This window comes from Apaloderma vittatum, unplaced genomic scaffold (assembly GCF_000703405.1).
Source record: "Apaloderma vittatum isolate BGI_N311 unplaced genomic scaffold, ASM70340v1 scaffold3364, whole genome shotgun sequence".
In the NCBI taxonomy this organism is placed as follows: domain Eukaryota; kingdom Metazoa; phylum Chordata; class Aves; order Trogoniformes; family Trogonidae; genus Apaloderma; species Apaloderma vittatum.
In genome coordinates, this window is record NW_009710776.1 from 72,714 (window position 1) to 78,510 (window position 5,797).

The following is a 5,797-nucleotide window of genomic DNA, read 5'->3' on the forward strand; positions in this document are numbered from 1 at the left end:
GGCCGTTTAATTTGGGCTCTTCTTTATTTTAAGAGATTAAAGGAGGCTACAACATAATACATGATAATAACACACAATATATAGTAGGTTGTGATCTCACTTTTGTCCTTGATGCCCTCAAAATTCTATTTTTTCTAGTATACTATATTAAAAACAATAGGCAGTTTAACATATAAGTAATGTTCACTGAATGTGATGTTCTGTGGTGTTCAGGCTTCCATACATTAAGAGCGATGTGCCAAAATGCTGGCTAAGTCTGGATCCACATCCTAATGTATCCATGGACTTACTTTCAAAAAATTTCAGCGTAATAGCCCCACATGTCCATTGTTTACAGGCTATGGTGGATTAGAGACTATGTTCTGACCTTCATTATTGCTCTAAATATTGTCTTTACTATTCAGAATAGAAGTTCTCATTCATCTGTAATCCATGAAGCATTTCTCCAAAGTTGTCGGTATTCACAGAAAGTGGTTAGCTTTTATAAATGATTGCACTGAGCTCCTAGCTGACACCTTTGATTCTCATCCATCATCAGATCCTCTTCAGCGATTTCTCACTAGGATCCCCTCCCTCTTGCACAGAATTTCTCTAGGCAGGAGAGGATGTACTTCAAACATGCATTAAATCTTGTACATAGGTATCTGTGCATACTGACACAACTCACTCTAGCATTTGACAGCTCCTTCCTCACGTTCCTCAAGAAGTTTACAGCAGAGGTGAGAAGTCTGAGGCTACATCACACTTTAATCTATAGTAAGCTCTCAAATATTTAATTTGTGGTTACATCTAGATGGAGTGTTTTTAATGGTAAAATGTAATGTTACACAGGTAGATGAGGAAACATAATTTCTGTATAACTCATCCAAAACTCACTTATCACATTTTATCTGTATTTGAATTCTTTATCTGAAACTTGGCTCAGTAGGAAATGCGTTGAGGAGCCAATTAACATTATCTCACTCTCCCCCCCCCCCCTTTAATTCCTGTGCCTTCATATGAGCTATTTCTACTTCTGCTGTTACCCATAGTGAAAGTATTGATTGACTTCTGACATAGCTCTGATTTGCTGATATCTTAAACATGACTGGGACCTCTGAACTTGAGTGAGATATGAACCTCCCTGCAGTGGGAAACCCATTCACCAGTGTGTGATAAGGCTACTCCTTTGCCCAGTTTTTATTACTTTATGCAAACTGTGAATCCTTCTAAAGCAAAATGTTATCAAATGGTGCATTTTATATGGTGTGCAATATCAACAGGAATGTGATTTTGAAGTACAGTCAGCTTTCCAAAATCAAATTTACGACAAGGCAACTGGAGTGCTTCATAATAGGGAGAGAAATGCAATAGTAAGGTGCGATATTCACTAAGGAATAAAAATAGAAGAGGCGAGAGAGGTCTGTGATCCATATATTTGCATATTAAGGTAACTACCAGTTATAAAATAGGAGCCACTGCCAAACTAGTACATTAAACAGGGGCATTTTACCTTACTTCTCCAATGGCATCCATAATATCCTTGCAAGTCAATACCTGAAAGGGATGCCTGTAAAGTCGTTTTTAGGTAAGCAATGCAAAACATAAACTCTACAAGATTTTTAAAAATGAATTGCCTTTCAGCAAAAACATCAGTAACTCTCTTCTTTGGATTTTGTTTTGTCTTTTCCAAGATTCCCGGTTACAAGTGTCTCATGAATGTGCTGAGCTGGAAAAGTCTTTTCCCTCTGTTGTTCCATGATAAATCAAACAATTTCAGGATAATTTGCCAGCTTTCTTTTTCTCTTCTAGTAAGTGATGCACCTGATCTGTTATGCACCTGTTAGTTTAAATCTCAATTTATGATGGGTCATTCACCAAAAAATAGAGAGAGTTGTTGGAGGTATAACAGGAAAAATATGACCTTCTGTCTGCAAACTGTTCCCTTAATGCAGTCCAAGACAAGGAACTAAAGATATGATCTGATTTAGGATTTGTTGTTCTATATAGTTAAAGAAGTATCTTGCCGCTATATTTGTTCTACTGATTTATGTAATTTTTTACTTAATCTTTATCTATTTTTCAATATCCCGCAGCAATAGTTACAGTTCAGGTCCCAATATACTCAATCAATTCACCGCAAAGCATTTATTTACCATCTTTGTGTAACTTGAAATAGTGAACTAAATTTAAGTTTCTAGTATCCACTGCAGAGGTTAACCATAAAAAAACCCCACGAACTAGCAAAAACAGAAGTCCATCATGGATCAGTTTCTCTCTTGCTCATAACAGATACAAGGGTTTGTCATGCAAAACACTGTGGAAGACAGTACTCCTCAGAGAGAGGAGCAACATCGATTTGATATGAATATCCTTAATGTTTTGGGAGATACTGTTGCTTGGAGGAAGGCTATCCATACACAGAGAAAACATGTCCACCCAGGTGAGCCTGGTAATCTGTCTAACCCTATATATATATGTGTATATATATGTGTATACATATATATATGCATACATATATATAGTTGCTAGGGATATGGTTATAAATCTATTATCTGTGAAAATATGAACAAGAAATTACTAAGCAACTTATGCTAGATGCATAGTGATCTGATGTCAATTTTATGAGCCCAGTCTCAAGATGATTTGAACCCCATCTGGGCTGAGCTCAGCAGATGTGTGTAAGCCTTGACTCAAAACATATGGAAAATGGTATGCAGACCATTATCATGAATTTTGGAAGAAATGCTCTATGCTGTGTCTTAGAGCGTACTGTGGTGTTGGTGAGATCTGCCAAACCACTTAAGTGCTTTGCTATGGCCTCATGTCCAAGCCTTGGCAAACCAAAGCAGTGCACTGGCATGGATAGCTGTCTCCAGTGCTGCTGAATGCAGATTCACACAAAATGATATGCAAGGCATGTAACTCCCTACAGCTGTTGCAGGGTTGCAATTCATTATTTAAGTCTTTCATTGCATGTAAATATTTCACTTTGAAAGTAAAGGAGCTCCCTAAAGCACTCATGGATTGTAGCCCCCCCCAAAAAAAGAGCAAATAATGAAAGTAATTAGCAAAAGAAAAATATTTTGCCACAGTTGCAGAGAGAACAAGCGAGACAAAAGTTGATAGAAACACAGAAAGTATCAAATGGAGAAGGACTCACTGACTCCTTTGTATTTAGCTCTGGTCATTAACTCATGAGCACAATGTGATAAGGTACTTCAGCTGGTGATGCCTGTGGAAATGAAGGTAAGTTGTGTACAGCACGTTATCTCCATTTCAGTGTATTAAACCACAAGCAATGGATCTCAGTTTGCAGAATGGCTGTTCAAATAGTGAAATTCCTGGGTACTCAAAGGAGGATTACAAAGTGACCTTTTAAGATACAAAGTTTCAGGTACCAAACCTAATATTTACTATATCAGCCAGAGAACTCTAAAAGACCATCTCCAAGCAAATTAATTGCTGTGAAAACAAACTTTCTCTGCATCATGGCCCTGTTAATAGCACAAATTCTCGCACACTCAGACATGGACTCAGCAACACTTTTAGCGACCTGGTAATGCTTATTCCTAGTTGTCACCCATTGTTGATGTTAAAAATGTTCTTAAACACTTGATTACTAAGGTTCTGCTTCAGAAATATGGACCTTAGTGGGAAGAGCTGCAGATTGTTTTGAGGGATCCTAAATTACAGATATCACACTAAATGATAGCCAGACATTTTTTATTTTAAGAAGTTACAGTTTGCAGCCCGATACTTCCAAGGAATGCTCTCCTATTTAGAAAGGTATTTAAGTATGTTGTTAATTTCTATTGAGTTTTATAATCTTGGCGCGTATATCTTAAATGATGCATTTTGAATAGGGATAGAACACAGATCTGGTAAGCGTCATTCTGAGTCTGTGCCCAAATTATTTTGTAAATCATGAATGCTTCTATTCTCTCTGGAATACTTCATTTCCTATGTAAGTTGCAAGATCACATAAAAGGGAAACTTGCTAACAAACCTCATATCTATTGGCCATTCATAACTAAACTTACAGAGCAGAAAAGTCTTTACAGTGCAGATACTAGGTAACCACTGATGGATAGAGAGTATGAAGACTACTGCCATAATGTCCCAGCCATTTCCTCAGCTCATTTTGAGGGCAGGGCATGCTAGAATTGCCTTGGGCATCTATATGTACAATAAAATCTCTCTACTTTCAAAACTGTTCACCTAGTTCCTATAAGCCTATCACATTAAATAGTCAAGAGCTGCTTTTACAGACTTTAAATTTAACAGCAAATCTTGCGAGGGAAGGGAAAGTTCTGCTCCTCTGCATGCTATCCTGAATTGGCTTGCTTGCATTTAGTTAAACTTCTGATTTCAGTTTTCCTAAACTTAGCTGGCTCCAGTGAAATAATTCAGGACTTGTCCTTGAACCTACGGAATAAGAAATCAGCATGAGCTTTTATCATAAGCAATCATATCTTATGACATAATATACCCTGAATTACTTAATGTCTCTACCTAGCCTCTCTTGTTAAGAATCCTCTAAAATCTGGTGATTTTAGGAGCTTTTAACAATGACTTTCACTAATTGATGCACAACAGAATTGTCTTCAAGCCCTCCATTAAACAGAGAAAATCATCTGTGTTGCACGATTTTCTTGACTGTTATAGCTGTTCAGTAGGTATCTTTAGAGAGTTGTTGCCATCGGAAATGATACCATTTCCTTTTCTAAGTCTCTCAATAGGAGCATTAGATTGAAAACCCTTTATAATGGATTTTGTTTCCTTGCACAGCTGTATGCTCAATTTTTACCGGAACCCAAAAGTTAACAAAGTGTGACACTAGCACTGTTGTCCATTGTGGTTAGCTTGACCAGCATGTTCGTTCTTTCTTTTAAGTTACTAGAGAGTGTAAGACAAATAAGGTGGCTGCAATGACACAGAATGAAATTATTTTAAAAGTAATTTATTGAAAGCATATTATTAAATCATAAATTATCTGCAAAGGATACAGCCGAAGGCTAGAGTTTGGATCCAACGTGAAGGATAACTGAAGTCCACTTAGGTGAAGATCAGAACTCCAGATGGAAATGCAAATTAGCCAGCCAAAGGTAAAACCCAAAAGGCTTAATAAGTCTAAGCATGTTAAGACCAGGGGAACTTTGCTTTGACCTTACTAGAAGAATGAGATTCCTCAATGAATGTTGACCAGAGGAAATTTGGTCTATACAAATAGGTGAAGTATCTTAGCAACAAGAAATGTGTAAGTCATTTTAATGGATAAAAGGTTTTACAAGGTGATTTCTAAGGTGAAGTTGATCTGCATTTTTATTAAAAAAAAATAGTATAAGGGAGAGTTGATAAGTGTATTGAAGGGTACAGAGTACATGTATGATTTTTCTTAATCTAGTAAATTGTTTAGGTTTTTCTTCGTTTTTTCGCCTAAACACTTAAGGTTTATGAAAATGCAGATTTCAGTTTGCACTGTACAGGCTTGGAACAATGTCCAGTTTGATAATTTGACTCCTCAGATCTTGTCAGCATGGCAGTGACAGGGTTCAGGACTCAGCCTGCCCTAGTGTGTCCTTTTCAAGTTCCAGTTTTCAAGCATGTCTTAGGCTTTGTGGGAAGGTCTCTGTTTATACAAACATGGTATTCATTAACATAGACCTTTGAAAGTGTGCTTCTCTGTTCCTGTGGTTGGGACAGAAAACACAGGAAAGGAACCCTACACTTGACTCATCATATACAGCATGAAATGAAGCTAGGCAGAGGGCTTTGGGGCATTTGCTTGGCTTCACTGGTCTATTTTTCTTTCCCT